Raw genomic sequence first — 24,683 nt, forward strand, 5'->3', positions numbered from 1 at the left:
TCTCTGGCACGGCGTTCTGGCCTCAGCCGTGTATATCAGCACACCTGTCACCGGCAAACAGAGCGCGCTTGTATTAATTACATGAGAGAGTACGACGGGGAAAATGTTGCCTTGATAGACTCAGTAGGTAGCACAGTGCGATCGTGTATGCCGAGACAAATAAGCTGGCTTTGTCGTATGTGTGTGTGTGTGTGTGTGTGTGTGTGTGTGTTTGTGTGTTTGTGTGCGTGTGCGTGAGAGAGAGAGTTTGTGTTTGCAGACACACTTGTCTGTGTGTGTGGGAGACACACTTGCGTGCGGCGCGTCTGTCAATTGACTGTGGGTAGCAGCGGAGGCGGCGCCTATTGGCTGCACATTATGCCGGCCTGATGGACGCTGTTATACCTCCAACAACTGTCGGACAATTGCCTCGCGATTGGCGCCGGACCGCGCAGATCAAACCGATACGCGGCTGCCGCCTGTCGCCGGCCATCAACGCGCTCAATAGGCTCCGGGTGCCGCTAAATTGCTGTCCGCAGTAGCAGCAGCACAAAGCGCATCCGGCGGCGCCGCTCGTAAAACATCTTGGCGCTCCCACGTGGCCTACACGTGGTGGACCCAGGGAACGACATGCCATCGTGGACTGCCGTGTGTCCGACAATTAAAAGAATAGGAATTAATGAACATGTGATGCTTCATTTTAATTTACACCAAATAAAAGAGGGATTAACTATGATAGATTTCATCATCATACCGTAGGATATAAGTTAATCACGCGTGTTGCCAAAACAAAATCAAGAGAATTGCAGTATCACGTAGGAAACAGACGGTTATCGATGCCGACTTATATCTACCGGGTGATCAAAAAGTCAGTATAAATTTGAAAACTTAATAAACCACGGAATAATGTAGATAGAGAGGTAATCATTGACACACATGCTTGGAATGACATGGGGTTTCATTGGAACAAAAAAAAATAGTTCACAAAATGTCCGAAAGATGCCGCTGGACAGCAAAACGTCAGTGACTGCCACCGTGACGTGTTGACGGGCGAGAGGTACGCAGATATGTTACAGAATCGCATCATCCCCAGCCTGACTGATAAACACCTGCTGGAACGTACGATGTTTATGCAGGCATATTGCTAGACGCGTGAAAGATCTCTTGCGCGCGTCGTTTGGTGATGATCGTGTGGTCAGCCGTCACTTTCGTCATGCATGGCCTCCCAGGTCCCCAGACCTCAGTCCGTGTGATTATTGGCTTTGGGGTTACCTGAAGTCGCAAGTGTATCGTGATCGACCGACATCTCTAGGGATGCTGAAAGACAACAACCGACACCAATGCCTCACCGTAACTCCTGACGTGGTTTACAGTGCTGTTCACAACATTATTCCTCGACTAGAGCTATTGTTGAGGAGCGATGGTGGGCATATTGAGCATTTCCTGTAAAGAACATCATCTTTGCTTTGTCTTACTTTGTTATACTAATTATTGCTATTCTGATCAGATGAAGCGCCATCTGTCGGAAATTTTTTGAACTTTTGTATTTTTGTGGTTCAAATAGAACCCCATGTCATTCCAAGCACGTGTGTCAATTTGTGCCTCTCTATCTACATTAGTCCATGATTTATTCAGTTTTCAAATTTATACTGACTTTTTGATCACCCGGTATATCTCCGTCTACATACACTTTCCAGAAATCACCATACGGTGCATAATGAAGTGTACCTCGTAGCACTGCTAGTCAGTCCGTTTACTGTTCTACGCGGATCGTGTGGAAAATGACTGTCTTTATGCTCCCGTAGGACCTCCAATTTCTCTTTCTGTTCTTTCTCATTCTTACGCCGTTCTGCAATCTTCACAATTTATCATCAGTGTTTCGTGATAGTCTGGTGATGATACTAAACGCTCGACCACCACTTAATATTATGTGGTATCCTCAACAGATGAGGTACACTTTTCTAAACTTCTGGCAATAAACGAAGTCGATCACTCACCTTCCCTACGTTACGCGATCATTCCAGTTCACATCGCTTTGCAATGTTGGGCCTAGATACTTAATCGACACGACTGCATTACCTGTCAAAATTTTTTGATCACCTATCACAACTATAGATTTATGGCGAAAACAGGGATTTCGTTTTGAATATTCTGTCGTATCCCATGTAAGAGCCAAGCATCTCTTTTGCGTATTTACTGGCTGTTGCTTAAAGGGGCGCTGACGAGCATCTGCAACTACACTGAGGACTCCATTCGAACAGGACTCGTTCTTTATTCTTTCCCTGTACCAATAACTTCGCATTTATTTACAGTACATTGTGTGCATCTACTTGTGTGTTTGTACACCTGATCAGGTTCATATTAGATAATATGCTGTAATTGTTGCTCTGCATCAGGAAGGATATTCTAGTAACAAAGTTTCAGCAGAAATTTCCGTAACCCAAGCTACAGCGCTTGAAGCGAAGTGGTACCAAAGCATGTATTTTGAGATATGGTAGGCCCCGAGCAACATCACGCACCGAATATCAGTTCATATGCGTACAGAGTAAAGGTCACAGGAGTCGTACTGCATGTCAAAAGGGAAGTAAATTGTATGCGAGCAACTCCAGTCTCTGTCTCAAAATTACAACGCTGTCCCAATGAAGATAGTTTGAAAGGGCTCATAATACCATAAAACATTTATTACGCAAACAAAACAAGGTAAAAAGATTGCAACGGGCAGAATAACTTAAAAACTGGAGCGTGAAACAGTGATCCAATTTGTTCGTCGACTTCGTGAAGAACGTATGAGAAGTTAGTGTATGACCCCAACAAAGAAACATGGTGGAGGATCAGTTGGGATGTTCTGCGGGTGATAAAGTCGGAGATCTAGGAGAATTTATGAAACATTAAAGAAGGATGGATATCACAGGTTACTGATCAACAGTGCATTTAGATTTCGCAAGAAACGTATCGGCCATGGTTTTGTTTCGTAGCAGGGCGATGATCCCAACCACGTTTGTAAATTGTACAGGGGATGTGTCAATGGAAAACACAGATACGGGGAACTGAAGAATATGATATAGCCAAGTGAGTCACCTGAGTTGAACTCTTATGGTATGAACATCAGAAGGAGGTGAGAAAAGTGATATCATCTAATGTTGCGGACCTGTTCGACTGCAATAATATATATATATATATATATATATATATATATATATATATATATATATATAAACCCCAGAAATCTCATCTCCAGAATTCCAAGCTTTTTTGCATACAAAAGATGTAACTTCGAAGAGGCTTAAGTATGTTAAATGTTGTATTGTACTTAATGACAGAAATAAAATATTTATTTTGTTGGTAAATTTAGTTTGAACGATGTGTTTGTATGTTGAAATAAAATATATAGGTTTTTCCCATCGGTGATCCAAAAGTTATGATAGGTGGTGTATGACAAGTAGCGTACGATCAATTCTGTATTTGAATACCACAGGACTGTTTTAGCTACTCGTCTTCATTATGATACGTTTTACCATTTTAGAGCAAGCTGTCATCCACGACACCAAACTGAGATTCTGTCCGAGTTGTCCTATACTCACTCAAAGACTATACTTCCCCATACACAACAACCTCATATACAAATGTTCTTAGCTTCCTGCACACCTGTTCGCTGATAGTTTATTGTAAATGTAGAACAAGAATCGTCTTATCGCACCTCCTGGTGGACTCTTGACGATATTTTGATCTCTCCTGAACACTCGCCGTCCAGGTTGACACATTGGGTTCTATTACTTAAAAGGTCTTCGAGCTAAATTCATACCCCAGAGTTTATCCTAAATGCACAGAAGCTTTCCGGTAATCTTGGTATGCGCAACTTTTCTGTTGCCCTGCGACCTTGCCTCACAGGATATCGCTCGATAAAATGGCAAGCTGAGTTTGGTGAGAGCGGAGCAATATACCAAGTCACAAACTGGAACAAATTCAAAGTGGTTCCAGCGAATGTGGACAAGAAATACGGCGGCGACAGAATCACATTAAAAAATACTGTAACAATGAAACAATGAGAATTAAATCTCATTGTACGTTCTAAGTGCGGCGATGATGGAATGACGCTTATCAGTCTGCTATGTACTGCTATATTATGCTCAGTTTCCACAGTCATTTAAACCGTGCATAAAAAAATTTGAGACATAGGAACAAAAATGGAAAAGGAAAGGTTGGAATGCTCCCGAGCCACATACGACTATTAGGATGTATTCAGTACACCTGTACTCGTAGGCATCGGTGGTCTAGAATTAGCGTATTTCATTCGTAACAAGAACGTCTACGATCCTGGGTTCGAATCGCGCCGTTGCTTAAATTTTAATTAATAATCGGCATTGTCACTCGAAGACTTCAGGCATAGGGAGTCACTCTCATTCTGCCAACGGCCTTGCCAAAGAGGGAGGAGGTGCGGACAGAGGTTCAGGGCACTCTCTTGTCCTAGGGGTAGGAAACTGCCCGTAAAGGCTGAACAGTCAGCAATGATCAACGGCATGAGGATGCAGAAGACAATTTAAACCACTGCATTTAATACATGTAAATTGAATCCACAGGACATGTGACCTGTAACTGAAAAAGCGTCTTGATGATCTTTCCTTTGGCAAAAAAGTCCGGAATAGTCGCCCATTCGGATTTCCGGGAGGGGACGGCGAAGGGGGAGGTTACCATGAGAAAAATATTGAATAATAAACCGAAGGATAACGTTCTAAGAGACGGGGCATGGATTGTCAGAAACTTGAACGTGGTAGGAAAACTAGAAAATCTGAAAAGGGAAATGCGAAGGCACAGTCGAGATATAGTAGCGGTTAGTCAAGTGAAGTGGAAAAGAGACAAGGATTTCTGATCAGTTGAGTATAGGATAATATCAACAGCGCCAGAAAATGGTATAACCGTAGTAGCATTCGTTATGAATGGGAAGGTAGGGCAGAGCGTGTGTTAAAGTGAATAGTTCAGTGACAGCACTGTACTTCCAAGAATCGACAGCAAGTCAACACCGACAGGTATACATGCCGACGTCGTAAACTGAAGATGAAGAGATAGAAAAAGTGTGTGAGGATATTGATAGGGTAACACAGCATGTAAAGTGGAATGAACACCGAATAGTCATGGAGGACTGGACCGCAATTGTAGGGGAAGGAGTAGAAGTAAAGGTTGCATGAGTATATGGGCTTGGGGCAAGGAATGAGAGAGGAGAAACACTAACTTAGCTCTGTAACAAGCTTCAGCTAGTAATAGCGAATACCCTGTTCAAGACTCACAAGAGGCAGAGGTATACATGGAAAAGGGCTTGACATACGGGAAGATTTCAGTTAAATTACATCATAGTCAGACAGAGGTTCCGAAATCAGATACTGGATTGTAAGGTGTAACCAGGAGCAGATATAGACTCAGGTCACAACATAGTAGTGATGAAGAGTAAGTTGAAGTCTAAGACTTTCGTCAGGAAGAATCAATACGCAAAGAAGGGAGAAACGGTTGAATTTTTCTAAGCCTATAGATACAGCAATAAGGAGTAGCTCAGTAGGCAGTACAGTTTAAGAGGAATGGACATCTCTAAAAAGGGCCATCACAGAAGTTGGGGAAGAAAACGTAGGTACAAAGAAGGTAACTGCGAAGAAATCATTGTTAACAGATGAAATTGATTGATTGATAAAAGGAGGAAGGATAAATATTTACTGGGAAACTCAGGAATACAGAAACTGAGGTTGCTGAGGAATGAAATGAAGTACAGGGAAGCTAAGACGAAATGGCTGCAGAAAAACTGTGAAGTCATAGAAAAAGAAATGATGGTCGGAAGGACAGACGCAGTATTCAGGAAAGTCAAAATAACCTTCGGTGACAGTAAAATCCAGGATGATAACATTAAGAGTGCAACGGGAATTCCACTGTTAAATACAGAGGAGAGAGCGATTAGGTGGAATGAATACATTGAAAGCTTCGCGAGAGGGAAGATTTGTCTGATGTGATAGAACAAGAAACAGGAGACGATTTAGAAGAGACAGGGGATCCAGTATTAGGATCAGAATTTCACAGAGGTTTTGAGGACTTAAGATCAAATAAGGCAGAAGGGACAAATAACATTCCATCATTATTTCTAAAATCTTTGGGAGAAGTGACAACAAAACGACTATTCACATTGGTGTATAGAATATATTAGTCTGGCGACATACCACAGACTTTATAAAAGCATCATCCACAAAATTCCGAAGGCGGCAAGAGCTGACAAGTGAATTATCGCACAATCTGCTTAACAGCTTATGAATCCAAGGTGCTTACAAGAATAAGATACAGAAGAATGGAAATGAAAATTGAGGACGCAGTAGATGACGATCAGTTTGGCTTTAGGGAAGGTAAAGGCACCAGAGAGCAATTCTGACCTTGCGGTTGATAATGGAAGCAAGACTAAAGAAAAATCAAGACATGTTCATAGGATTTGTGTAAGTGGAAAAAGGGTTCGACCATGTAAAATGGAGCAAGATGTTCGAAATTCTGAAAAGAAATGTAGGGGTAATGTGTAGGGAGGGACGGGTGAAATACAATATGTAGAACAGCAAAGAGGGAATAATAAGAGTGGACGACAAAGAACGAAGTGCTCATATTGAAAAGGGCGTAATACATGGATATAGCCTTCCGCCCCTACTGTTCAATCGGTACATCGAAGAAGCAATGATGGAAATAAAAGACAGGTTCAGGAGTGAAATTAAAATTCAAGGTAAAAGGATATCAATCATACGATTTGCTGAGGACATTACTATCTTGAGTGAATGCGAAAAAGATTTACATGATCTGCTGAACGGAATGAAGAGTCTAATGAGTACACAGTATGGATTGAGAGTAAATCGAAGAACGACAAAGGTAATGAGGAGTAGTAGAAATGAGAACAGCGAGACGCTTAACATCGGGATTAACAGTCACGAAGTAGATGAAGTTAAGGAGTTCTGCTACCTAGGCAGTAAAATAACCAATGACGGACGTAGAAAGGTGGAGATCAAAAGCAGTCTAGCTATGGCAAAAAGGGCATTCCTGGCCAAGGGAAGTCTAATAATATCAAATATCGGCCTTAATTTGAGGAAGAAATTTCTGAGAATGTAATTCTGGATTCAGCATTGTATGGTAGAGAAACATGGACTGTGGGAAAACCGGAACAGAAGAGAATCGAAGCATTTGAGATGTGGTGCTACAGACGAATGTTGAAAATTAGGTGGACCGATAAGGTAAGGAATGAGGAGGTTCTACGCAGAATCAGAGAGGAAAGGAATATGTGGAAAACACTGTTAAAGAGGAAGAACAGGATTATAGGACATCTGTTAAGACATGAGGGAATGACCCCTACGGTTCTAGAGGGAGCTGTAGAGGGCAAAAACTGTAGAGGAAGGCAGAGACTGGAATGCATCCAGCAAATAATTGAGGATGTAGGTTGCAAGTGCTGTTCTGAGATAATGAGATTATCACAGGAGAGGAATTCGGCGCGAGTCGCACCAATGCAGTCAGAAGACAGATAACAAAATAAAAAGAATAATCATATGTATGGAGAACTGCTGCATGGTCACCAATCTTGTGCAATTCCAAGATTTCCGTTTACCACTGTAACAGGGTAGACAGACGGTACTCTTGTGCTCATTTTTCTTTTCACATCTACTTCACTCTTCTTGTTTCCTTTCGTTTCTGTAGTTTACTGTAAATAGAACTACGGACATCAGCTGAAGTTTTTTAGTGTTGGACTTTCAATGTCATACTGAGAGTGATACTGAGAGTGATATAGAATGTGAAGAATATAACATCCCACCAGAGAGTCAACTGAAACAGCAATAAATATGAGGCGTCGAGAAATAAAAATGCCGTGACTATTGAGCCAATCATGCCACCGATGCAGGAGGATGAAGATATCCGTTTGGTAAACACCATGACCTGAAGCACGAAAATATGCGTAACTGGTTGCTGTACTAACTGCTTGCTGTACAGCCTCGTCCAACTGGAATCGTCGACCCTTCAAGGCCTTTTCTAAGGGACCAAAAGCGTAATAATCGCATGGGGACAGATCCACAATATAGGGCGGGTATTCCATTGTGTCCCACTTGACGATATTTGCGTTAGGACATCTGCGATATTTGAACATGTGTTATCATAAACCAGTAGCACCCCTAGTCGAAGTTTTCCCCGATGTTTCACATTAATAACACGCGGTAATTTCTGCAGGTTTGCGCAGTACCGTTCCCCAGTGATGGAAATCAGGTTCCTTGAAATCAATAACCAAAGGGCATCGCTAATCAAAGAACAGGCTGAGCATCACCTTCCCAGCAGGTGGCTGGCTATTGGCCTTCTCTGACAAGAACGGTCGTTGACAACATTGCTTCATCGATGCTTTCGATTCCGGTTCCCAGCGGTGGCACCAGCTTTTATCGCCCGCAACAAAGCTCTCAAAGAGCGTGCTGCCTTCAACATTGAAACCTATCACGTGCTTCAGGCAAACAGTTATCAAGTGCGCTTATTCTTCAGCATTAAACACACTGGGTATCCACTGGCTTCAGACTCTAAGGCAGTCTAACTCCTGATGTATAAGGCGTTGCGCCCTATCGAAGATAATGTCGACATCCTTTCCTAGTGTACTAGTCGTAATACGCCAGTCCGAGCTAATCTTATCCTCAGCCACCTTCTTGTTGTTGTATTTATGGACGAGGCTGGCCTCCAGGAACGAGCGGCTTGTTGTGACAATTCCCGACCAGAACGGAACTTAGCATACCATTCCACAACGGAGGTTTTAGACAGACGTGCTGTCCCATGTATTTTTCGTTCACCGATGTATGTCCACCAGTGTTTGTCCTTCGGCAGCCAAGAAAAGAGTAACTGCCCAGTGGTCCTATCTGAGCAAATTTGGTAATACACTACGGGCCATTAAAATTGCTACGCCACGAAGATGACGTGCTACGAACGCGAAATTTAACCGACAGGAAGAGGGTGCTGTGATATGCAAATGATTAGCTTTTCAGAGCATTCACACAAGCTTGGACCCGGTGGCGACACCTAAAACGTGCTGACATGAGGAATGTTTCCAACCGCTTTCTCATACACAAATAGCAGCTGACCGGCGTTGCCTGGTGATACGTTGTTGTGATCCCTCGTGTAAGGAGGAGAAATCCGTACCATCACGTTTCCGACTTTGATAAAGTTCGGATTGTAGCCTATCGCGATTGCGGTTTATCGTATCGCGACATTGCTGTTCGCGTTGGTCGAGATCCAATGACTGTTAGCAGAATAGGGAATAGGTCGATTCAGGAGGGTAATACGGAACGCCGTGCTGGATCCCAACGGCCTCGAATCACTACCAGTCGAGATGACAGGCATCTTATCCGCTTGGCTGTAACGGATCGTGTAGCCACGTCTCGATAGCTGAGTCAACAGATGGGGACGTTTGCAAAACAACAACCATCTGCACGAACAGTTCGACGACGTTGGCAGCAGCATGGACTATCAGCTCGGAGAACATGGCTGCGGTTACCCTTGACGCTGCATCACAGACAAGAGCGCCTGCGATGGTGTGCTCAACGACGAACTTGGGTGCACGAATGGCAAAACGTAATTTTTTCCGATGAATCCGGGTTCTGTTTACAGCATCATGATGGTCGCATCCGTGTCTGGCGACATCGCGGTGAACGCACATTGGAAGCGAGTATTCGTCATCGCCATACTGGCGTATCATCCGGGGTGATGGTATAGGATGCCATTGGTTACACGTCTCGGTCACCTCTTGTTCGCATTGACGGTACTTTGTACAGTGAACGTTACATTTCATATGTGTTACGACCGGTGGCTCTACCCTTTATTCGATCCCTGCGAAACCCTACATTTCAGCAGGATAATGCACGACCGCATGTTGCAGGTCCTGTTCGGGGCTTTCTGGATACAGAAAATTTTCGACTGCTGCCGCGGCCAGCACATTCTCCAGATCTGTCACCAACTGAAAACGTCTAGTCAATGGTGGCCGAGCAATTGGCTCGTCACAATAAGACAGTCACTACTCTTGATGAAGTGTGGTATCGTGTTGAAGCTGCATGGGCAGCTGTACCTGTACACGCCATCCAAGCTCTGTTTGACTCAATGCTTAGGCCAATCAAGGCCGTTATTACGTCCAGAGGTGGTTGGTCAGGGCACTGATTTCTCAGGATCTATGCACCCAAATTGCGTGAAAATATAATCACATGTCAGTTCTAGTATAATATATTTGTCCAATGAATACCCGTTTATCATCTGCATTTATTCTTGGTGTAGCAATCTTTTGGCCAGTAGTTTATATCAATAATTCATGCCATAATTCACGTTTCCGCATATACTGCACGCATGTCGGAAAGACGCGAATGCCACAGTAACCCTTAGCCTACATGTTGGTGTTTGTATATCAGATTCGGACTCGCTCTGTGTTGCATTCATGTTGCAGCAACACCCCCAGAAGGAAATTTTTTGATCGCCCCTTATAAGTAAATCAAACAGAAATGGCCGTGAATGCACTGATCTAGTTTAGAGAAGGGTTGCAATGAAGGTGGCAGAGTCTTGGTGCAGTGTCTGTGACAACTAATCCAAAACTTCTTTGACCAGTTAGATTATAATAGTTTCATACACATGAGATCAGTTGCATATGGATCGTGAATTTAGAACAAATGTTCAAGCTTGTGAAACCAATGTTAGAAATAGGTTAGGTATTTATGTAACACGAATTTTTTCTAAATGACGAATTTGTTTAAAAAAGACGGTTCAGTTCTCGGAGTGTATCACGTTCCTGCTGGGTAATATTGGGACAGGTTTTCACGGGAGGTTTGAGCTAATTTCTAAGTGTTTAGAGAGACCCTTGGTCGCAAAAATAACATAGTTTGCTGAATTTTATCAGAAAAGGCCTCTCCTTCAGGGAACAGAAAAAAATTTAATTTCGTGATGAAATTACAGTGTACTATATAATTTTTAAACAATAGCAGTACCATGATGATTTGTTTTTAAAACCGGCCATGGGTTTAATACTGGCGGGATTTTGGAATAATTTCGCTATTATAGCAGATTTTGGATCCAGATGAAATTATCGTTCCAAAAGTTTAGCTTTCAGATAGAATTAGCAAAAGGAGATTGGAAAACTTTGCTTTTCAAAGATTTAGATTTTCATTTATCAAAAACGTTTCAGTTTTGTGCCTTGAGGCAGTTTTCACGTATGTAAGATCTTTACTTTTCTAGAGTGATTTTTGTATTTTCATGGAAAGTCTGCAGCAAATAATGTGAATTCTGTCATTTGAAAATAGAATAACATAATTTATTAATTTTCTACTGCAGGACAGGCTACAGACGAAATTTTGAGAAGTCTTCCTAGGTAAGATGCTGTCTCCTGTCGGAGTTCCATATATGAGAATATCGTGGACATTTTACACGAATTGCCTCTCTCCTTTAGATTTACTGGGGATTCATACTTAAAAGAAGGAGATGAAGGTAGACGATTGGAATTTGGTTTTTGGATTGTTGCTAATCGGCGAGGAATGCCGTTAATACTGTTTACTGTGGAAACCACCTTCTCTTGTGACTGTATCAACAATCGTCGTAACTCACATCGGTGGCCAGACAAAAATTCGCACAACTTTGTTCAGATGAATTTTCAAGAACTCACGGTCGAACAATCAGTTGTTGAGCCTGTTGTGCTATCGCATCAGTTTGCAGTCTGCCATTATTTGAAGTTTGCCCGAAATGAACTTGCAGCGTAACTGGAAGACGTTCCTTTGGCTACAAGGATGAGTACGTCCTTGCATCATGACCCCTGAAGCTACAATTATTATGTGCCACGTCATCTAAATGTAACATTTCCGGGAAGACGGACTAGCAGAATGTCACTAGTCAAAGGGCCATGCTTCAAAAACACAATTACTTTATTGTTCCTAATGTGATGTATTTCGGAGTTAGCCATCTTCAGATATCTGTTAAAAAATTGTAAAGGTACACCCAAATGCATTGTTTACTGTGGAACTGGGAACGACTAAAAGCCTCATTTATTTGGACCCGCAGGTAGTTGGAGAACGTACCGATTTCTCTTTGGTCATTTTTAGGAAGCCGACCACCACTAACAAAATCAGCGCTAACTCTTGGCACCCAACAGCGGACAAACGTGCAGGCTTCTATGCAATGTTGAACAGAGCAGCCAATAAAGACCAAAGCCAAGCATGCACTGAGAAAGAAACAGACATACTCACACAGATAGGGTTGCAAATTCGTTATATGGAAAGTGTTATTCGTGAAATAGTGGATTTAGTTTTCAACAAAAAACACTTCTAACTGTATCAAGGGCCAACGCGTTAAAGTCTTCTTCTCTTATTCAGGCCAGTTTTGTGAAAATATCGCAATTGCCTTTAGCAAAGCGTTTAGGAAAGCTTTCAGACACGTAGAATGTTCAGATCGGCGCAACGCACTTCGACTGGTGGAAACAAAAGAAAATTTCTAAAAATCCGTTGTCTACAAAATATCGTGTTCAGTCGATGAGAAAATATATATCAAGCAAACGAGTTGTGATTTTAAAACAATATTTAAGGAACATTGCAACAAAAACTCCGCAGCCTTACGATGCCACCTTGCCAGGAATAAACATGCTCTGGATGCACTTGAGAAGTATTTAAATATCTTATATATAGAGACCGAAGGGCTAGATTTGGATATTTTGGAAGAGATTCAAATCTACAAAAAAATGTAAGGTCACGCCACGTAATATTCTGAACGAGCGAATCCTTACGAAAAGGTACTAAATTTTTGATATTTTTCTAGATTTTTTTTAGAGGCAGGTCTTTTCGCTTTCCAAGACCTTTGTAAATAATGTGATTTAGCATTTTTACTATAACAGCCTCTTGGTCCATTGTGCTACCCTTCTTCCCATCCTCCCCCTCCCTCCACCCTCCCCTTTTCTGTTGTGGACATTTCGCTAACTTTTGTTACTGTTCTATGAACAGTTTATCTTTGGACACAAATATCCATGCTGCATTGATATTGTATGTTATTCTCGTTTCAAATGTGTTAACGTTTTATACCCGCACTAATAATGTTGTAAAGTGTGTGCTTCTTGGCAAGTCTTAGGTCTTTGGCGCGCGGAGTGGCCGCGCAGTTTGAGCCTCCATGTCACGGATTGCGCGACCTCTCCCCCGAGAGGTTCGAGTCCTCCCTCGGGTATGTGTGTGTGTGTGTGTGTGTGTGTGTGTGTGTGTGTGTGTGTGTGTGTGTGTGAGTGTTGTTCTTAGTATAAGTTAGTTTAAGTAGTGTGTAAGTCTAGGGGCCGACGACCTCAGCAGTTTGGTTCCTTGGGAATTCACACACATGTGAACACTTCTTCCGTCTTTGTGACGTTATTATAGATATAGATTTTGTCGTTTTGTAATGCTTTGTTCTAAATAATGTGGTTTGTCTTTGTACTGCAACACCTCCTTGGCCCATGACATTCCCCTTATTCTCTCCCCCTCCCCACCCCCCACTCTTCCAATTATGGACACTTTGCATACTGTTGTTACTGTTCTACGTACAGTTTGCATCCAAACACGATATCCAGTTTACACTGAAGTGCATTTTATTCTCATTAAGTTTCTCATTACGTTTCTTGGAAACGTTTCAGCCTCTGTGTTACGGTACCTTTATTTTGTTTGTTAGTTGTATGCATTTACAGTTTTTGTAAAGATACTCATCGTAGCTCTTGTGCTCCTTTCATCTGTTAGTTTTTATCACAAGCTGAGACAGCCAATATGGCTCTGTTTATTCGTTTTCTTATCTACATTGTAATTTTACATTATTCTGTTGTTTAGCTTTTATTGCATCCATTGTCTATTGCGAATATGTACGACGCCAGTGTTGCTACTCTTCTGGCACCTGATGACAACTAATACGTCTGTGTTTAGCGGCTTTTATTTTGCATTTTGAGTTAGTAATTATTTTGTTGTTGATCTTCTATTACGTACTCATGTCTATAATTCTGATTGAATAAAATTCGATGTCATCTTTACGATATCAGGTGCCATACTTGATACTATTCTGCCACCTTACGGCAGCCATGCGACTTTGTTCTTTTCTATTGTTGTTGTAAACTAAAAACATTGCGCCCTCTTTCTTACTGTTATGATTTTATCATTCACATTTGATTACTGCATTTGTATTATTTAATTTTTTTGTATCATATTGCCCATTACGACGAAGTACGGTGCCACCATCACTACTACAGCGCCATCTCGCCAGATGTTTACGTCCAAGGGTCATGTTAAGAGTCACTGTCTGCGTATGACTGTTAAGTACACATCTTGTAACCTCTACATCTAAGTCCAGAATGTGGCTCATAGAATATTTCTGCCTTAAGTATCTTGTATGAGCAAATAACAACTATTCTTGTATTTGACTTTTATGACTCTCTTTTGTAATTTCCCATTATGTATTTTATTTTTTAACGGATTTTTGAAGATGGTGATGTCCGAAATGCGTCATATTACGAGCAATAAAGTCATTCTGTTTGTGTAGCATGACTTTTTGATTAGCGACCACTCCAGCCTCTGTGCAATACTAGTCTTCAATAACTACTTTAGATTTTTGCCTCTGGAGATGTTCGAAAGATGCAGTCAACAAAGAGCCAGACTGGTGGAACTATGGACACTGTGCCACCAAAAAAGAGGGCCGAGATGATGTCAGAAGAGCTGCACTTGGTGTTGTCGAGAGAATTTGGAAGTGTGTTGTGACTGAAGGTAGAATTTACGAAAATCAACTTTGAAGTTAGTCGTTTGCCTTTGCTTAGCACCTAATGCATTTATTTCAGATACATTGTAATAGATGTGTCTCTGTAACCAACATAAATTCCACACATGGCGTATGGAATGAGATGACTTGCTCTTAAGGCCTAAAGCGCAGATCGCTAACGTGTGAGGCAGAGAGGTGTGTCAGACCTGGATCACATCCGCACTGTGGATTAACGACCGTGGCTAGTGCATCGACGAACCTGATTATGGTTTTTAAGCGGATCCCAATGATCGTTTAGGCAAATGTTGGCCTGACCCCAAATTTCGCCTCAGAGGATACGGTATATAAACAGTTAAGATACGATAAGATACAGGGTAAAGTTGATTCAGACTGATGTCGCACATCGCCCCTTGAGTTACCTTCGCGATTGTGATACGAGGACGGTAATCTGGCCACGGAGTCAGCTAATAAAAAATAGATTTGGGAGCTTCTGAGAAAAAAGCAGGTCATTTAGTAGACGAGATGAACACCGGGGAAAAGAGGAAAGTGCCATATGGAATGTTTTATTTGAATTAGTCGGTACTGCCACCTACTACAGCATACTGCCTGACAAAAGTGGAGCACCGGGAGGGGGAGGACGAAACAAAAGGAAACCTAATGGTTGAGAGGCTATGTGGTGTTATTTTAGTGATGACATAACGCAGTCAATTTTATAAAGAACTTGTCAGTATGAGCCCACTAATCAGTAACACGTTACACTCCCTCTGTCTTGGGGGCACGCACTGATTCGGTATGAACGGTTTCATTAAGTCGTTCATACCCTCCTGAGGCAAGATCACTCGCAGCTACTCTATTTGGCGCTTGATATGCTGGATATGCTTGATATGCTCTGGGACAGCGTTGACGTCCGAATTGGTCTCACGTATGATCTATGAGAGACATATCTGGGGATCTTGCTTGTCATTGGGGTACCTCAGTATCACTCAGGCAGTTTACGGAGACACGTGCCATATGTTGACGAAAATTGTCCTGTTAAGAAGTGACACCACGCTACTGTCGCGTGGGAGGTGACACATGACGACGCAGGATGTCCGTGATGTAACGTTGTGCCGTCAGAGTTCCACCAATCACTACCAGCCGTGACTTTGAATGATACGCGGTGGTTCCCTACACAATGATGCCAGGAATAACGCCGCTGTGCCTCTACAAAATAGTGGATGAATGGGACCTCTCCCTCAGACTCCGCTGCACTCCACAACGACGGTCATTTGGGCCTGAACAGAAACACGATTCATCCCTGAACACAAATGCGATGCCACTTACTAGCAGTGCGCGCCTCCCGCCACGGCACCACTCCAAACGCAGCTTATGCCTAGACGGTGGGTCCCTAGTCCAGCTGTATGTTAGTTTCCGACCAATGGTGCGGAATGCCATAATGTTGTGGGGAGTTCATTACTTCTTCTCAGAAGTTAGGTATTGATGCGAAGGGATTACGGTGTCTTGGTGCTCAATAAAGCGATCCTCCCTTGTAGTGATCGGATTTGGTCGACTGGAACGACGACGACGAGTACGCCAGCCCTCACGTTCCCAAGCTGCCTAACGTCTAACGTTGGGTTAATGTCACACCTGGAACGCCACTAATCTGTATACTGCACGATCCGACCAGACGGCAAAATGGATACCCAGAAGGAGGCGTGCTTCATACTGTACCATGTGCTGACAACGCTACCGCACACGAGTACGCTGCAACTCCTTGTCTTTCACAGTGTTCGTTTAACATTTACGCTCTTCACCTGTGTTATATATGAGGCCTGTCGAGAACACTGCGAATGGTATTTAGTACCATACCACGAGAAATCCAAGAACGGGTCAAGAGGAAGATGTTGGACAGGCAAATAATACGTAGCACTAAAATTACTTGGAATAAATTGTGAATTACTTACGAAGCACATTTTAAAAAAAGAAAAAAAGAACACCACGAAGGTTTAGACCTGGTAATTAAAAAAGGCAGGATTGGGTTACGATTGTGGACGGGGCCCGAATCAAGTGCTATGGGTTTTCTTTGCAATTTCACTCATTTATTTAAATAAATGGTTTTTGAAAACAAGCCAATGAGGTCGCAGTCAGACTTTTAAGACACTTAACCACAATCACGGCTGAAGGCCTACAACGCGAAAAATCGCAATTATTAACAAATTTAGCAAACGTACATAAAATACAGACAGAAAATAATTTTTGAAAACAACCCAACGTGGTCGCAATCAGAATTTTAAGATAAGTAACGATCTTCACGGCTGAAGGCCTTTAACGCAGTTATATATATAAAAAAATTAACAAATTTACTGTCAAACGGCAAATGGCATAGCAAAAGTTAATTTTAAAAAACAAATAACAGATCACCAAACAGCTGAGACAAATGATTTTAACTTAATAATACAATTAAAAAATAAAACGAAAGGGCCAGTGACAGACGGCGCTCCCGAAATCGACGACCTCTGAGTAGGTCACACCAGAAACGCTTTCACGAGCGAAGAGAAAGACAGCCAAGAGTTGCATTCAGATCTCAAGATGGTAACTCGGACTAGTGGCAATCTAACGAGTGATAAATGATAATCTTGCTGAGGCTACCTCATATCCAACAATACAAATGCAAGATGTAAAATTACGCGAAGGCCGGAACCGGCGGTCTGGGCTTAGAGCGCCCGGAACAAGAAGGAATGACTACCACTAAGGTAGAAGTGCGCCACCCAACATACAATCAAGAAGCTGTCAAGCTTACACGCCTCACAGGACAACGGCGGCAAGGCGAGGAAATGTACACTGCAGTTACATACAATAATCCCCAGGGCAGGTAACTGGGGCGTTAGCTGTCACAAGACAGAAAAGTACCGCTCGTTGAACTTAACAATGTAAGAAGCTGAGAAGAGTAAATAGTAATTAGAAGCTCAAGAAGGCTAATCACATACGCCTTCGCCAGGTACTCCACTCGCTGCTTTTCGCCTCGGCGACACTACGAGCAGCAACACGAACCCAAGTCGCTGGAGAATCGCGAGATTGCGCAATGGTGGGGGTTTCTCTTTGCGAATTGCAATGCACTCAACTTAAACATGCAGGATCCGGTTTCCACGACGTCGTGCGTCCTCGTGACCACTGCCCTTCGATCCGGCAGTCCATACACGCCACCAGCGGTCCGGGCGTGTTTAACTCTGCACGGACCTCGCTGCTCCTGCTTCCGCAACCGAACTCCACACTCACACCACACGGAAGAAGCACGAGGTCGCCCCAAAGATAGGGCAGCAGAACTACATACGATAAGCGCCGCTACTGCCGCTAGCGGACAGTTAACCGAGTGGCGCCAGTGAACACCAGAAGAAGACAAAGAACGAAACCATGCCATCTAAACGATACGGTCTGGCAGAAACCTATATAAGGCACCAACGCGAGCCACAGCGCAGCTCAAAGATATTATCCGAATGAGACGGCATTTTGTAGAAGTGATGTACGTGGACAGACAAACAAATGATTACAATTTCAGAAAAACTGGATGATTTATTCAAGAGAAAAAGCACTTATGCAAGCAGTTATTCGGCTGAGCGCTGGTGGACTTAGTGTCACATTCAGTCCAGTTGGTGCGTTTTTGTCATAAAAATATAGAGCTGGTAGAAGATCATGCCCATAATGCTCAAGACGTTATTGGTTCTATAGAAATCCGGAGATCTTCCCGGCCAAGTTAGGGTCTGACAAGCACGGCGACAATTCGTAGAAAGTGTCGCAGTGTGCAGTTGGGCATTATCTTGCTGAAATATAAGCCCAGGATGGCTCACCATGAAGGTGGGGCATATAATATTGTCGACGTACCGCTGAGCTGTAAGGGTGCCACGGATATTAACCAAAGGAGTCCTGCTATGAAAAGAAATGACATCCGAGTCCACCACTCCTGGCTGTCACGCCCTATGGAGGGCGGTAGTTTCACTGGAAATTGGAAATTTAGTCATTTGTGGTAAGGTCTTATGGAACCAAACTGCTGAGGTCATCGGTCCCTAAATTTACGTACTATTTAATCTAACTTTAACTTACGCTAAGGACAACATGCCCGACAGAGGACTCGAACCTCCGACGGGGGAACTTCCCGGACCGTGACAAGACCCCTGAGACCGCGCGGCTATCTCGCTGGGCAGTTTCACTGGTATTACAACACTGTCCCGGGAGTCTCCAGACACTTCTTCGGTGGTCATAAGGGCTCGGTTCGAAGCGAATATCACTGAAGACAGTTATATTCCAGTCAGTGAGATTCTAGGCCGAAGTCGTGTCTGGTGACGTCCCGGACAGCTGTGGAGTACCAACGTAAACATCTGCCACTATACTGCCCGACATTTCTTTTCATAGTACGACCCTTTGGTTGTTATCCGTGGCATTCTTATAGCACAGCGGGACACCGACGATATTCTACGCCCCGTTTAGTTGCCCTTCGTGGCAAGCAACCCTTGGCTTACATTTCAGCAAGATAAACCCCTCCTGCAAACAGCAAGAGATTCTACAGCTTATCTAAGTGCTTCCTAAACCCTACCTTGGCCAGCAAAGTCGCCGGATATCTCCTCCATTAACGTTTGGAGCGTTGTGGGCAGGCTTCTCCTACCAGCTCGGGATTTCGACGATCGAAAGTGCCAATAGGACCGAAGTTGGCACGATATCCCTCAGGAGGACATCCAAAACTCTCTCAATCAATACCAAGCCAAAATAAACTGCGTACATTAGGGCCAGAGGTAGCCCAATTCCTTATTGTCTTCCCTAATTTCCAAAGCTCTTTCTCTGGAACAAATCATTCAATTTTTATGAAATGGTAATCATTTCTTAGTCTGTACCTGTAGATCATTTCTACCGATTTCTGTCTCATTCAGTTACGTCCTTCTTTTTTTTCTTTTTGTCTTAGAGTGTACTTCAGTTGATCGGCTCTTTCTACCTTTCCACTCTCTGAGTTTCCTTTTTTCATAATTTTCACTTCCGTATTTCATGCATTTACGCAATTCCAACACTTTGGCGGGAAAGGATGAGCAATTTGGATCTGATAATTCTCTGTTCTAAATATCTGTCACAGTTCAGTGCATTTTATAATGGTGATTAGTTACGAACGTATCTGTTCATTTTCAAAGCAGATGTGCACTGAATTGTTTGTCGAAGCAAAATATCACCGACATACTCGGGTGACATAACACAGTCTTACAACAGGTGTGGTGGTAATCGTATTACAGCGTGACACTTTCAGCAGGTGGACCAGTTCGTAAACAGTCACCAAAGTACCATACACGCAAGTACGGCGGAAATTTTTAGTCAAGTATTACATTAGTTTAGGTGTAGAGTCAACTACAGTGCGAAAATTTAGGTTAGGCCTTGACGTACTTTCCACATTTTACTGTGGACCAAAAAGTTTACTGTCACCACTCACCCTTTGGAAAGGTGTGTAAAACCTGTGACTCGGCTCTTTTCGCTCAGTCTCGAAGATTACAGTTGTTTGAAGAGATTAGCTAGTTTTCTGTGCTGTGTGGGTATTGTTGTCTGTACAATGAATTCGATGCAAAATCTGTCTTTTTCAGTAATGCTGTCAAATTGTGTTTGATGAAACAACTCTCGCAACCCTAACTCTGTACCATATACCTGTGTATAAACATATGTTTTTAGAGATCTTTCAGTTCGTTTGTCATCCTTAGTTTACGAGCAGTTAGAATGATTTTTCTTGCAGCTGCTGTGCGTATTTTCTACATCTACATCTACGTTTATACTCCGCAAGCCACCCAACGGTGTGTGGCGGAGGGCACTTTACGTGCCACTGTCATTACCTCCCTTTTCTGTTCCAGTCGCGTATGGTTCGCGGGAAGAACGACTGTCTGAAAGCCTCCGTGCGCGCTCGAATCTCTTTAATTTTACATTCGTGATCTCCTCGGGAGGTATAAGTATGGGGATCAATATATTGGATACCTCATCCAGAAACGCACTCTCTTGAAACCTGGTGAGCAAGCTACACCGCGATGCAGAGCGCCTCTCTTGCAGAGTCTGCCACTTGAGTTTGCTACACATTTTCGTAACGCTATCACGGTTACCAAATAACCCTGTGACGAAACGCGCCGCTCTTCTTTGGATCTTCTCTATCTCCTCCGTCAACCCGATCTGGTACGGATCCCACACTGATGAATAATACTCAAGCATAGGTCGAACGAGTGTTTTGTAAGCCACCTCCTTTGTTGATGGACTACATTTTCTAAGGACTCTGCCAATGAATCTCAACCTGGTACCCGCCTTCCCAAGAATTAATTGTATATGATTATTCCACTTCAAATCGTTTCGCACACATACTCTCAGATATTTTACAGAAGTAACTGCTACCAGTGTTTGTTACGCTATCATATAATCATACAATAAAGGATCCTTCTTTCTAAGTATTCGCAATAAATTACATTTGTCTATGTTAAGGGTCAGTTGCCACTCCCTGCACCAAGTGCCTATCCGCTACAGATCTTCCTGCATTTCGCTACAATTTTATAATGCTGCAACTTCTCTGTATACTACAGCATCATCCGCGAAAAGCCGCATGGAACTTCCGACAGAATCTACTTCGTCATTTATATATATTGTGAAAAGCAATGGTCCCATAACACTCCCCTGTGGCACGCCAGAGGTTACTTTAACGTCTGTACACGTCTCTCCATTGATAACAACATGCTGTGTTCTGTTTGCTAAAAACTCTTCAATCCAGTCACACAACTGGTCTGATATTCCGTAGGCTCTTACTTTGTTTATCAGGCGACAGTGCGGAACTGTATCGAACGCCTTCCAGACGTCAAGGAAAATAGCATCTACCTGAGAGCCTGTATCTAATATTTTCTGGGTCTTATGAACAAATAAAACGAGTTGGGTCTCACACGATCGCTGTTTCCGGAATTCATGTTGATTCCTACAGAGTAGATTCTGGGTTTCCAGAAATAACATGATACTCGAGCAAGAAACATGTTCGAAAATTCTACAACAGATCGATGTCAGAGATATGGGCCTATAGTTTTGCGCATTTGCTTGACGATCTTTCTTGAAGACTGGGACTACCTGTGCTCTTTTACAATCATTTGGAACCTTCCGTTCCTCTAGAGACTTGCGGTACACGGCTGTTAGAAGGAGGGCAAGTTCTTTCGCGTACTCTGTGTAGAATCGAATTGGTATCCTGTCAGGTCCAGTGGACTTTCCTCTGTTGTGTGATTCCAGTTGCTTTTTTATTCCTTGGACTCTTATTTCGATGTCAGCCATTTTTTCGTTTGTGCGAGGATTTAGAGAAGGAAGTGCAGTGCGGTCTTCCTCTGTGAAACAGCTTTGGAAAAAGGTGTTTAGTATTTCAGCTTTATGCGTGTCATCCTCTGTTTCAATGCCATCATCATCCCGGAGTGTCTAGATATGCTGTTTCGAGCCACTTACTGATTTAACGTAAGACCAGAACTTCCTAGGATTTTCTGTCAAGTCGGTACATAGAATTTTAATTTTCGATTCACTGAACGCTTCACGCATAGCCCTCCTCACGCTAACTTTGACATCGTTTAGCTTCTGTTTGTCTGAGAGGTTTTGGCTGCGTTTAAACTTGGAATGAAGATCTCTTTGCTTTCGCAGTAGTTTCCTAACTTTGTTGTTGAACCACGGTGGGTTTTTCCCGTCCCTCACAGTTTTACTCGGCACGTACCTGTCTAAAACGCATTTTACGATTGCCTTGAACTTTTTCCATAAACACTCAACATTGTCAGTGTCGGAACAGAAATTTTCGTTTTGATCTGTTAGGTAGTCTGACATCTGCCTTCTATTACTCTTGCTAAAGAGATAAACCTTCCTCCCTTTTTTTATATTCCTATTAACTTCCATATTCAGGGATGCTGCAACGGCCTTATGTTCACTGATTCTCTGTTCTCCACTTACAGGGTCGAAAAGTTCGGGTCTGTTTGTTATCAGTAGGTCCAAGATGTTATCTCCACGAGTCGGTTCTCTGTTTAATTGCTCGAGGTAATTTTCGGATAGTGCACTCAGTATAATGTCACTCGATGCTCTGTCCCTACCACCCGTCCTAAACATCTGAGTGTCCCAGTCTGTATCTGGTAAATTGAAATCTCCACCTAAGACTATAACATGCTGAGAAAGTTAAGCAATTTTGAATGGCGTTATTTTTAAGACAACGTATATTGAACTGAATGTGACATGCGGTCACTGCAAGTTCTCAGAAATGTTTTTATGTTCTAAACAAGCCGAACACTTTAGTTTAGGCTTTATCGTGACTGGTAACAGCAAATTTATTGTTTCATTCCATGTCAACTGTCATCTTTTCCGCGAGGCCCCTATTACCTCAACGTCTTCTGGCTTTTCGTAGTGAGTCTCTGATGACGTCGCCTCCCTGCATTTGGAGAGGTGGCTCCTGCGAACAGTCACATTTACGTACATACATTATTCCTGAGGTCAGCTGTGTTTATTACATACCATGGATTTCATAGTAAGTTTTATTTAACCATCTTTTGACAACCGCTGCTCAAATGAAATATCTTTCGTGAGTGAATCTACGGATGTTTTTGTACCAACTGGCAGTGTACGAGATAATTGTTACACCTTCAGTCAAACAAACCGCAGAAGATGGGTACCATGGCTATGGAAATAGGCCCAGGAGGCACTATTTTTGACTCGTTACTCATCTAGGGGTAGCGTCTTTGATTCATAATCAAAAACGTCTCCGGTCCCGGATTCGATCCCCGCCACTGCCTAAAATTTTGATAAATAATCAGCATTGGCGGCCGAAGACTTTCGGCATAAGAAGTCAGCCTCATTCTGCCAACGGCCTTGTCAAAGAGGGCGGAGGAGCGGATAGAGGTTCAGGGCACTCTCTTGTCCTAGGGGTGGGAAATTGCCCCTAAAGGCGGAAGAATCAGCAATGATCAACGACATGAGGATGCAGAAGGCAATGGAAACCACTGCATTAAAGACACGTAACGTGTATCCACAGGACATGTGGCCTGTATTTGAAGAAAGTGTCATGATGATCTCTCCATTGGCAAAAGATTCCGGAATAGTCCCCCATTCGGATCTCCGGGAGGGGACTGCCAAGGGGGAGGTTACCATGAGAAAAAGACTGAATAATCAACGAAAGGATAACGTTCTACAAGTCGGGGCGTGGAATGTCAGAAGCTTGAACGTGGTAGGGAAACTAGAAAATCTGAAAAGGGAAATGCAAAGGCTCAATCTAGATATAGTAGGGGTCAGTGAAGTGAAGTGGAAGGAAGACAAGGATTTCTGGTCAGATGAGTATCGGGTAATATCAACAGCAGCAGAAAATGGTATAACAGGTGTAGGATTCGTTATGAATAGGAAGGTAGGGCAGAGAGTGTGTTACTGTGAACAGGTCAGTGACCGGGTTGTTCTAATCAGAATCGACAGCAGACCAACACCGACAACGATAGTTCAGGTATACATGCCGACGTCGCAAGCTGAAGATGAACAGATAGAGAAAGTGTATGAGGATATTGAAAGGGTAATGCACTTTGTAAAAGGGGACGAAAATCTAATAGTCATGGGCGACTGGAATGCAGTTGTAGGGGAAGGAGTAGAAGAAAAGGTTACAGGAGAATATGGGCTTGGGACAAGGAATGAAAGAGGGGGAAGACTAATTGAGTTCTGTAGCAAGTTTCAGCTAGTAATAGCGAATACCCTGTTCAAGAATCACAAGAGAAGGAGGTATACTTGGAAAAGGCCAGGAGATACGGGAAGATTTCAATTAGATTACATCATGGTTAGACAGAGATTCCGAAATCAGATACTGGATTGTAAGGTGTACCCAGGAGCAGATATAGACTCAGATCACAATATAGTAGTGATGAAAAGTAGGCTGAAGTTCAAGACATTAGTCAGGAAGAATCAATACGCAAAGAAATGGGATACGGAAGTACTAAGGAATG

This window comes from Schistocerca cancellata, chromosome 5 (genome assembly GCF_023864275.1).
Source record: "Schistocerca cancellata isolate TAMUIC-IGC-003103 chromosome 5, iqSchCanc2.1, whole genome shotgun sequence".
Lineage (NCBI taxonomy): Eukaryota > Metazoa > Arthropoda > Insecta > Orthoptera > Acrididae > Schistocerca > Schistocerca cancellata.